We start from the raw sequence: 12,230 nt of genomic DNA, 5'->3' as shown, positions 1-12,230 counted from the left end.
AGTGATCTCCATTATCCATGAATGGAAGAAGTTTGAAACCACCACGGCTCTTAGAGCTGGCCTTAGTAAGGGAGATGAACAGGTATCTGATGGATAGTCCAACAGAACTCCAGCATTGCTCTGTGGAGAAAGGAGAACCCTCCAGATGGACAACCATTTCTGCAGCACTCCACCAATCAGACCTGCATAGTAGAGTGGAGGGAGAGAAGCCACTACCCAGTAAAATGGACATGATAGCCCCCCTCTCAGACCACGAGATACAACATTTTCTGAACTGAACAGAATCTGAACCTTTTTTTGGCAGCAGGCACTGGGAGATCAGTCAGGGTCAAGGAAAAGATGAATGGAGCGATGTACAGAGATATCCTCGACGATGGTAAATGGACTGATTCTTATATCGTGCTTTTCTACTCTCCTGGAGCACATGCTTTTGCAGTGCTTTCTAACTAACATTCATACACATTCATACTCTGATGGATGTAATGGAGAGCAGATGACCTGCTCTACCTCCTGAGCTACAGCCACCTACTCCAAAGTGTTCTGGATCTCAGAAAGGGTCGAAGGTTAGTCTTCCAAGATGACAATGACCCTAAGCACACGGCCAGTTCAACAAAGGAATGGGTTCGGGTCGATGTTGTGAATGTCCTCGAGTGCCCTGGTCGGACCCCAGAGTTGAACCCAAATGAACATGTGAAAACGGCTGTGTACCAACACTCCTCATCCAACCTGATGAAGCTTGACAGGTTCTGCAGCGAGGAATGGGAAAAATCTGATTCCGACTTAAAAAGACTTAACATATAACGTTTTTGTTTTTTATGTTTAATATATTTGCAAGAAAAGTTTTTTCACTTTGTCATTATGGAGTGTTGGGTGTAGAGTTTTGAGGGAACATGAATTTAATCCATGTGGATCAAATTATCAATGACCTAACCCCACTAACTGCATGTCTTTGGACTGTGGGTGGATGCTGGAGTACCAGGAGGCAACTGTGCTAACCACTGTTCCACCCATATGTATTATAAGTACTCCTTAAAAGATAAAGGACAATGATGGGAGGAAAACACATGTTAAATAAGCAAAAAACATCAATACAAAAGCACCAGTAGGAAGATACAATAAGTCAAAATACTCTTTATTTTTCTCAGATTTTGAAATAAGATGCAGGTGATCAGGGGGCAAATATAGAAGGGAAGTAACTGGCCAAAAAAAGAGAGGGACATGAGAAGCCTTTGCTCTATGTAAGATCAGGAGGTAAAGAGGATCCTAGGATCATGAAAATGTGCTTGAACTAACTGCACTGTCAAAAATTCTGCTATTTAACTATTTGTTCTTATAGTTTCTTTCTAAATGTTACTCATCATATTTTATACAATTTATCAATACTAGAGTTTCTTTCTTCTGCACCAGCAGCACTCACAGCAGCTGCCAGGTAAACTTAGTGTTGTATTGTTGAACAACTAGTGTGCTTAAGAAATAGTACACTGTTCCAAAAATATTAATGTCAAAGTATCTTACTGTATATTTTACAGTTTTGTACTGTCTTTCTAGAATATCATTAAATTTACATAAGTAGATTGTGATTTTACATGTCAAAGGTAAAATAACATAACATCACTGTAAATATAGTACAACACAATTTACTTGTTTTTTAAATATATTTTTTTGTACATATGCATATTCAGATTGTAAAAATACATTCAGAAATGTATCATAATTTCACAAATCTTTGTCTGTTATGTGAGAGAATGATCTGTTAAATTCAAATGTAATACTATGGAAAAATATATAAAATGATCGAAAATTAATGAGAATAATCAATAATTAAAGGAGTATTTGAATTATAATTTTGCTGAAAATCTCATGTCATCTAGGTCTGATTCAATCATTCAGAGGTAACAAGTGAAAATATAATTAATAGGAATAAAAACTGAAAAAAACATATAAAACATTGCACGGCCACGCTGTGCTAATTATATATTTCAAAAAATAAATGTAGAGGTAGGAATTGCAATTAATATAAATCTCAAAGTATTTACAACATTCCTGAACAGAAATAGGCCTCTGCACCTGGGGTGAGGGAGTGGCCATGAAAACAATGTGACATGCCATTGGATGTTGGGACACATAATAACATGACGCTAAGCATCGGCCAATGAATGTGAACTAACAACCACAAGGTCGCGGGTATGGCTGCACTGTAGGAAAACATCCTAATATAAAAGTATTTTACTGCATTTTACAGTTTTGTTCTGTTCTTCTAGAATATCATTAAAGTTACGTAAATAGACTGATTTCACATTTCAAATGTCAATTAACGTTAAATCACTGTAATGCAATAAAACATAATTGTCATGATTATTAAATGTATCAGTCTGTACATGAGCATATTTAGATTGTTAAAATACATTCACAAATGTATCATGATTTCACAAATATCTGTCCGTTATTTGAAAGATCGAACTGTTGAATTCAAATGTAATGCTATGGAAAAGTATATAACATGATTCCTATAAGCTTGTGTTACATCACATAAGTATTATTATCATTGCTATTTAGGGTGATCGTGGCTCAAGAGTTGGCAGTTCGCCTTGTGATCAGAAGGTTGCCAGTTCGAGCCCCGGCTCGGACGCTCTCGGTATTGTGTCCGTGGTCAAGACTCTTCGCCTACTGGTGATGGCCAGAGGGGCTGATGGTACGATACGGCAGCCTCGCCTCTGTCCCAGGCCATGCAATCCATTATTATTTAAACCAACAACTACATTTACGCATTATGATTCATATTGCCACATTCATTGACCTTGTTTATAGGTAATTTCATTGTTTGATCACGTTAAACTGTTCCTAATTTAATGTCTAAACGCACTTGGAAAAGGCAGAATCCCATGTAAAATTAGCGCAACAAACTCTTGTATTACTGGAATATTACTGTTTTTTTAAGATGTTTTTTTTAACAGTGTAGCGTTTGTGTTACACACATTAATAGGACAGAATTTTCTGTTACGTGAGCAGTAGCAAAGATCTCACACTTGATGGTGCCAACAGACAGATTATTTTCCAAAGCAGTATGGCACACTGTGACTACAACAATCAGAGAGGGCTGAAATATTGCCAGCCTAATAGACAAGACACAGGAACAAATAAAACTGTTGTACTAGTGAAGTAGGTACAGGAAGCTGCCGTTTTTCTAGTGTTCAATGAGGCTGACCTGAATCCAGTCCTTTAATGTCAAATCTTACTGTTACAAGCACTCATCATCATCAGGATTATTATCACTAGCAACATGATGTGAAGAGTCCAATAAACCCGGAGCGGCCTTTGAACTTCCTCTCTTTACCATCAAGTGCTTGTTGTCATTTGGATGATCCATTTTCACCTTGATCCTAATTTAGCAGCATCAAAATGATTTCATCTGGCATGTAACCCTCAACCTAACCTGACAAAATGATGTGGAAATGGCCTGGAGCGGTCCACCATAGATGCATCACGAGCATTTCTTATAGTTGCATTTTTTTAATCACAATTTGAAATTTTCTGTCTTTTAATATTAGTGACGCAATCAGCTCAGTTATTGTAAAATAAATAAATAAAGTGGCATGACACTATCTATAGCCTGAAAGGTCCATAAGTATTTGAACAATGACACAAGTTTTGTTATTTTACCTCTGAACACCAGCATAATGCTTTTTAAATAAAAAATGTAGCTGAAGTGCTGACTTCAGCTTTATTTCAAGGGGGTTTAAAAATATTGTAATATGAATTAGAGCCATTTTCATAAATAGTCCTCAGTTTTTCGGAGCTCAAAAATAGTTGGACAAACAAATCTAAGAATTATTATAATACTTGGATTAAAATCCTTTGCAGTAAATGACCATCTGAAATGGAGTTGACTCAATTCAGTATTTTCTACTTTAAGGTGCTCTGCTAGGCCTTCCAGGCTTCAGGTTTGCCTTCAGTAACTGAAATGTTTTTGGTGCCAGGCAACCAAAACCTAATAATCGAACATGACCACAGCTGGACTGGGACAAAAAATGGGCCCTGACATTTTTGCTCCAGGTGGCCACCATGACTGTTAAAAAAACAAAACAAAAAAACCCAAGAAAAAAAAAAAAAGTTGTAGAACACCCCGATTTTTCCATTTTTTAAATTGAAAATGCTGCAGTTTAATGTGTGTCACTTGTAGGTTGTTTTTCTTTCATTCTTCTGTCCGGTTCATCCCAAACCAGCTCGATGGGGTTTAAGTCTGGAGACTGTGCTCAACACTCCATGTTTTCAAGCTTGTTCTTGTTCTTTTTTCCTGAGGAAGTTCTGGCATAAGTTTTGGATCATTATCTTGCAGTAGGATGAACCCCTGACCAATACAGGTGCATACCAGAGGGCACTGCATGGTGCTGCAGAAAGCTGTGCTAGCTGTTTTGGTTCAGGGTGAGTATGAGGGAAAAATGTCTTCAAAATTGGCTTTGACCCAAACATTTTACACACAAACAAAAACAAACACCAATAAGCACTGAGAACAAAAAAACCCCATAACTAAACCTAAAACACCCCATTTCTGACGAGCACTTGGCTGGTCCTGCTGAGCAGGCATTGTGTTTTCAAAGTCCTCAGCCCTTGGTCACGCCTTTTGATTCACTGATCCACACCACCAGGATCTACAGCAAAGGTATCAGAATGTCGTTTGGACTGGAGTGGTGTAGCCAGATGGTAACGAAGAGAGGAAAGGTAGTCAGAACTGATGGGATCAAACTACCAGACGGCAACATCGCAGACATCGAGGACAGCTACAAGTACCTGGGAATCCCACGGGCAAATGGGAACCACAAAGACTTTATGGACATATATGGTTTGATTTGTATGGTTTTGTGGATTGGATGGGTTGTTGTGAACATCTGGTGAGAAATATATTAGTACTTATTTTACCCTTTTACACTTTCAAAATGTACTTGATTAACCATTTGAAAAGTCAAGATGTTGGCCATTTTTTAAGATGTCCACCAAAACAACATAAAAGAGCACATATTCTCATAGAATTGTCCATTGTTGATTTCCTGTTATTAAGAACCTAACTGTAGAATATATACGCAGATTAATTATATTATTTTGAAAATAATATTCAGTGAGCTTTGTTATGTGTAGACATTTGCTTTTTAACCGATCAACAGATTGTTGCAAGAAACAAAAACATTTTATTAATAGAACGGCATGAAACGAAATGGAGGAAATGCACCAGTGGAAGCAAGTCAGTGTTCACTGCAAATTACAAGTGCAGCTGCACAGTGCAGTGCAAGCAAGTCAATGTCAATAGCATTCTGCCCTGCACTCATGGTTGCATCCACACTGGCATGCAGCTATGAGTGATAGGACATGCTGAAACAAAGGCACCAGCTCTACCAGCTCATACACTCCATGCACTACAGGAGGTGTATAAACAGGTAACCACATGCAATAAACAAGAAGTACTCTGAGAGTGCAAACCTTTACCAAGGCAACTCACTCCCGGGGCAGTAATTACTGTACAGGGAATAGTATTGTATTTTGTATATATTCATTTTCTTTTCTTTGTTCTCTTTAAACATATTTTAACAAGTTTATATTGCAGTAAAAGACACATTTTGGGGTCAACTTGAAAGAAAAGCAGATGTGAAATTTAAAAACTGAGATTAGAGGTTTTGATATGCATGATATAATGTGATATTTACATTCCCCATATAGCCGTATCTTTTTGAGCACTATTAAGGATAAGACATTTTATGAAAATATAGCCCTAGTCACATTATGTCCCCTTATCCCCTGTCCCAGGGTCAAGTTCACATGTCGTAGTCCAAGTCTGTTTGTGTGTTAGTGTTACTTCCTGTTTTGTTTGATAGTCTCCTTCCTAGTGTGAGTGATGTTCAGGTTTGGGGTTCCTGTGTCGTTAGTTATGCTTTTGTTCAGCTGTGTTCCCATGTGTTTCCACTCCAGTAATCACTCTCCTGTTTGATGTGATGTTCTCGTTCATTGTGGGTGTTGTGTTTGTCTGTTGCTTAGCTTAGCATGTTGTTGTCAGTTTGTAGTTATTTGCCTATTCTTCCATGCTCAAGTGTAGTTTTGCTTTTGTTTTTCATCAGCAATAAACGTGTGATTTTCAGTTTAATCTGTTTGCTGAGTCCTGCATTACAGATCCACTCCCTGCCTGCCAGCACCTCATGACAGTAGGAGTGGACAGCGAGGTCAAGTAAACAAAGTTTTATCAGAACTCATTTAAAACTTTGAGCTATCGTGTTTACATACAGCATGGCACGCTCACAAACGCTACCAAAAACAGAACCTCCTTTGCGGGGGTGACTAGAACTACTAACATAATAATGTGATGAAAGTACAAAATAAATCACTTGTAGGTTATCGTGAATAGCAACAATTATATATCAGTATGCTTCATAACATACAAATTAACACCAAGATGATGAAAATATGTAAATTACATTCCAATTAAATGCAAAAACTAATTTTTCATGGTTTATAATGGCTGCTATTTTGAAAAATGGCAACATTTTCATGTAGCTAATCATGCAAAATTAATAAGTATACAAACGTCCACAATTGTGCCAAATTTGGTGCTCGTATCACCGGTTACACTATTCTGGTGTAAGTCTGACATTATCTGGTCCACTATTGAAGTTAGGGCTGGGTATCGTCACTGATTTCTAGAATCGATTCGATTCTGATTCACAAGGTCCCGAATCGATTTGATTCAATTCAATTCGTTTCGATTTTATTGGAATCAGGGAAATTTTGCCTCAGACAGTCAGAAATATTATAATTCTGATCATGCATCAGTACATTTCCATATTTTTATATCTATAAAAAGAAAGCTGACACTTGCGAGACTTTATCAAAGGTGTGAGCATCACAGCAGAGGCCTTTGTGTCAAAGTAACTGAGGATAAAACACAGAAAAGCATGAAGGTGATTTTCCTGGCCTGGTTTTTTATAAAAATATTCTGCAGTAGATCAAAAAAAGAAAGAAAACCATTAATCAACATCTGAACATTACCTGATGTTGCTGAAGTGAAGCAGAGCAAAGTTACAGAGGTTTTATTACAGACACAGCTGAGCGTTTTGCAATTTTTCATAATTTTAAAAAGTTTAAATTTGTTCAGTATTGAAGAGCAGAAATGAGGTTTTCTTTTTCGAAAGTAAGTAAAAGGAAAAAAACAGCGGCCGACAGCGCTGTAAACAACTTGTGCGTAATAAGCAAGCGAATAATGCAGAAAACAGATTTTTAGACGGGAAACTACAGAGAGAGAGAGAGAGAGAGAGAGAGCTGAAGTGTGAGATTTTTATCGTGGTGGAAGCAAAACAGCAAAAGTCAGAGTTGTTGTTTATGTGAAGCGTAGTTTGGATCTTCTTTTGCTGCTGGTTCAGTCAATATTGTTTGGAGAGATATAAAACCTGCAGCTTTAGAATCAGCGCAAAAAGGGCGTAAACACAAAGCTCGGACCCGCCGAAACATCAGCATCAGCGAGCTGTCGGCTTTCAGCCACGACCGTGTCCGTGCCGTCGGTGAGAAAGGCGACATCTCAGTGATTCTGATGCGTCGGCGGGTCCGAGCTTTGTGTTTACGTCTCTGTGCAGAATCCGTAGCTGCTCTCATTTACTGTTTTAGCTGTTTGGTTGTTGAAATTTTGTGAGGTTTAACCTGAGATTCTGGCGTTTCGGGCAAAAATACATTTATATTTAAAAATCGATTCAGGATTTTAATGAATCGATATCACTTTATCCAAGCCAGAATCGATTTTAATCGATAAATCGAAAATCAAAACCCACCCCTAATTGAAGTGGCATAACCAAAGTCTGGTCGTCAAACAGGCCATCGAAGCTCAAAAACTCTCCTCTGTGGCTGAATTAAAGCAATTCTGAAAAGAAGAGTGGGAAACAATTTTTCCAGAGAGACGTGAAAGACTCACTGACAGTTATTGCAAATGCCTGATTGCAGTTCTTGCTGCCAAGGGTTGCACGGGTTAATAGGTGGCAATTACTTTTTCACACAGGCTTATGAAATAATTCAATTTTTTCAATTCAATTTTATTCATACAATGCCAACACATACACATCAACAGTCACCTCAAGATGCTTTATAGACCATCTATATATATTGTAGGTAGACCCTACAATAATACATACAGAGAAAAACCCAACAGTCATATGACCCCCTATGAGTAAGCACTTTGGCGACAGTGGGAAGGAAAAACTCCCTTTTAACAGGAAGAAACCTCCGGCAGAACCAGGCTCAGGGAGGGGCGGGGCCATCTGCTGCTGGGGAGAGAGAAGGAAGACAGGATAAAGACATGCTGTGGAAGAGTGACAGAGATTAATAGCAGGTATAATAATTTAAAAACTGTATTTTATGGGTTTATGCTTGTCAAATATTACACTTTGTGTCCATGTATGCTCAATGTATGTATTATTTGCATCATGAGTAGATCTTATTCTAAGATGCTACGACTACTACTAAAAATCATTATAATCATAATATGCAATGTGCCTGTGTTTGCAGCAACCTGCCGAGAATTATCACCAACTCTGCAAGTCCCCTCTCATCACTGGTTTTAAGCCTCTTTACAGTCATTGTGTTAGTTTTGCTGAAGCACTTTGATTTACATTGTGCGATATTTTACACAGAAGCTGTTCAGTTCAAGTATCAGTGCATTATTTACCAGAATGTACTGAGGCTGGTTTGGAACATTTATTGTATATATTATGACGTCCCTCTGTATTGAGTGGTACACGAGTGCATGTTTAGCAACAGTAAAGCAACTCTTCCTGCATGTACCGTGTGGACTGAGTGACTAGATTCTTTGCCCTTATATGGATAGAATAGAAATAAAAAAGCAGTGGATTTCAATAGTTGTAACATATGAAGGGAAACAGCTAGAATTCACATTCCTAAGCACTGGGTGCAGTTTGCTGTGAGAGGACACTGGAATCCAAAACCTATTTTGTCTCTTGATTGTTTTTTTTAAAACTATCAATACCCTCATATTTGCACACTTCTATCCAGTCGTTAAGTGATGACGTGACAAATCCTACTTCCGGGCCTAAAGTAGTCTGCGTTTAATATGGCTTTTGTGTTGTTAACATGTTTAATGTTTTGTATTTTCTTCTATTTAATCTCAAAAAGCTCCTAAAACAGTCAGTGATCACTGTTGACCTCCCTCGGCTTTTATTACCGCTAATCATTTATTTAAGCTCAGTTTTTAAAACCTCACTCACGTAAACTTTTATCCAGTGGGGAAAAAAGTTAGCTTGTTTATATTATGCTAACATAGCTGTGTCGCTAGCGGTCACGTAGCGCATCATTATATACCAGCTAGCCAAACTTCAGTAACCCTACAAACGTCACTGCTGTTTAGTTTTCTGTCTTCATTTATGTTGGAAGTGATAACAGAGCTGTACGTTTTAATTTGTTTCTAAAACCCTGCAGTCAGGACATGCTATATTGTATTTAGATAGAAGCTAGCGAGCTAACTTCCTGCTAACTTCTAACTCCGTTAAATGTCATAAATTCCATTTTCATGGATGCCTGGATGTTAAACTCAGTTGTTACACCTGGTAGAGCAGAACGCTGATCATTTTATTAAAGATGAAAGACTTTAGACAGTTTTTCAACTCTCAGTAATGCCATAGTGATCGTTTGATATATGGACCTGCAGCGGAGTTTAGGCCCAGACACAGCTAGTGACGTCAGACTTAACGACCGGATTCCACACTGCATTTTTTTGTCTGTCTTTGATCATATTTTTTTATTGCCCTGTACAGTCTCTTATATCCTGGTTTTTATTTTATATTATTTACTTTGGTGTTTACTCCATCTACCTGTCACTTTGCTGCTGGAACACATGATTTCCCAATGAGGGATATTCTATTCTATTCTATTCTATTCTATTTCATATTTGAGATATAATGTTCCCATATAAAACTTGTAATCAGATCAGACTTTGTAATGACAGCATTACTGACTAAATTACTGCATTTCTTTTTAAAAATGTATTGTTAATAATACAGAAAATTATTATCCACAGAATATTTTTCTTTGTATTTATGCCTGCAGTGTACTCTTCCCCATGGTCTTTAGAATTTTCAAAAATTTTAAACAAAATTCAAACAGAGAAGAGGAAATGACTAAGAACAAACAAAACTCTGTTTCAGAGACTTTGCTTTAGTCTAGACTTCCTGGAACTGATATTTTGAAAATGAGTAGGTGAGCTATGATTTAACATGCACTAGGTGCCTTTCCCTGATTTGTCACATGACACTTTCCCAGAAGAAGACAAAGACTTTTAAATGGATGAGAATTTCAGGTGAACTTTGTTGTCTATGATGTATTAGAAGATGCAGTCCAAATGAAGTGATGAACAGATGGGCTCTGAAACTCTTCATATAAACTGTTCCTCTGCCTATGATCCATCAGCTGTTTTACAGCTACTCTTTTAAGGAGCTAAACTAATCATATTAAAGACTGAAGCGTTAATTAGTCTGCTCAAAGACTCAACTTTGAGCAGTGTTGTCAGAGTGGGACCTGTTAGCCAGAAGTTAAAACTGAAAGATCAATCAGAGACGGGAAGTCTAAATAGATTAGTAGAATTAAAGGTAGCTGTATATAATGGTATGTCTATGGGATGGTTATGAATAAGTTTTTCACTAATGGTTAACATTTTATTTCTGAAGAAATTCATTAAATGAATAATAGTTAAAGGTTAAAAGAATGTCCGGCTCGACAGAGCTCTGGATCTTTGTCATCCTGGTTACAGTGCTGAGAATAAGGCCAGCTCCTCCTGTATAACACTGAATAATGCTTATTCCAATGAACTTCAGTGACCGACACGACTTCTAAGCATCTATCTGTATATATCTTCAACTTAAAAGAAACCTGAACATGACTATTTGATGACTGACATCACTTCTTACATCTTTCCCCATAAGTCAGAGCGGTTCCCACAAAGTGACTCCAAACAAACAGTTTTCTCTTCAGAGCGTTAGGACATGAGCAATGCACACACACACTAATAAAGTGAACTGATGAATGGGTCTACTTTCAGTAAGGTGGCGTTTGTAGTGGAATGATCCGTCATTTAGTAGAGATGGCCAGATGTTATAAGAGACTGAGAGAAAACAGAGAAGAGATGGATGACGAGGTGAATGAGACCATAACAGATCCATAGCCAATATTTCCACATCACTGGCTGTTGCTGTTTTGAACAATAAACACACACACATGCAACAGTCTGCGTGGGTGAGCCACGTTACAAAACAAGCTGTTGCACCAATTGAACTGGTCAGAGACGTTCCCTTTCTCAAAGGCAACTAAACCATACTTCACATCAACCATCACATCAATACTTTACGAAATTTTGATTTCAATGTCAACATTTAGATAAGAATAACATTAAGGATCCAGGGAATTCAAGGTCATTTGTGCCTTTGTGTAAATGCACATTGTTTGAAAGGACTAACACAATATGGGTTAGGAGGCAGGCACACCCACGAGGCTGTTGGTGGGACACTGGTGCAGCGGTGCTGCCTGAGCAAGAAGTTTTTGATTGGCTGATTCTTCTTGTGTGGAGTTTGCATGTTCCTCCTGTGCCTGTGTGGGTCCTCTTCAGGAGTAAACACAGCTGAACGATGGGGTGGCTGTAGCTCAGGCGGTAGAGCAGAAGGTGATCGGAAGGTTGGTGGTTTGATTCCTGGCTTCCCCCAGACTGCATGCCAAATATCCTTGGGCAAGATACTAACCCCAGATTGCTCTCCGATGCATCCATCGAAGTATGAATGTGTGTGTGAATGTTAGTTAGAAAGCACTAAGAAAATGTGCTTGTGCACAAGTTGTGTAAAGCGCTTTAAGTGCTCGGAAGAGTAGAAAAGAGCTATATAAGAACCAGTCCATTTAGCTGAACCAAAGCATAACTAGAATAAGACTTTTTATGAACCACTCAGCCTTTCTGTAGTGTCACCTTTGGGACCGCTGCTAATTGTCTCAACCTTGCTTTTATTGAGGGGCAATTATGACACACCAGTCATTGTTTGCAACATCACCTTTTTCTGTGCTCGACCACATATTTGACAAATTCACACATGTCGTGGATCTTACAATACCAGACTATTTTTAGCAGCATGACTTGTAAATACTTGACTTGCACACATAGATCCACATACACACAAACGGAGAGTAAGAACTTGCAATCATCTTTGACCTAT

The sequence above is a fragment of the Perissodus microlepis genome, chromosome 8 (genome assembly GCF_051167445.1).
Source record: "Perissodus microlepis isolate ML-2025 ecotype Zambia chromosome 8, ASM5116744v1, whole genome shotgun sequence".
NCBI classification, from domain to species: domain Eukaryota; kingdom Metazoa; phylum Chordata; class Actinopteri; order Cichliformes; family Cichlidae; genus Perissodus; species Perissodus microlepis.
The sequence above is the reverse complement of the archived record's forward strand: the minus strand, read 5'-3'. Positions refer to the sequence as shown.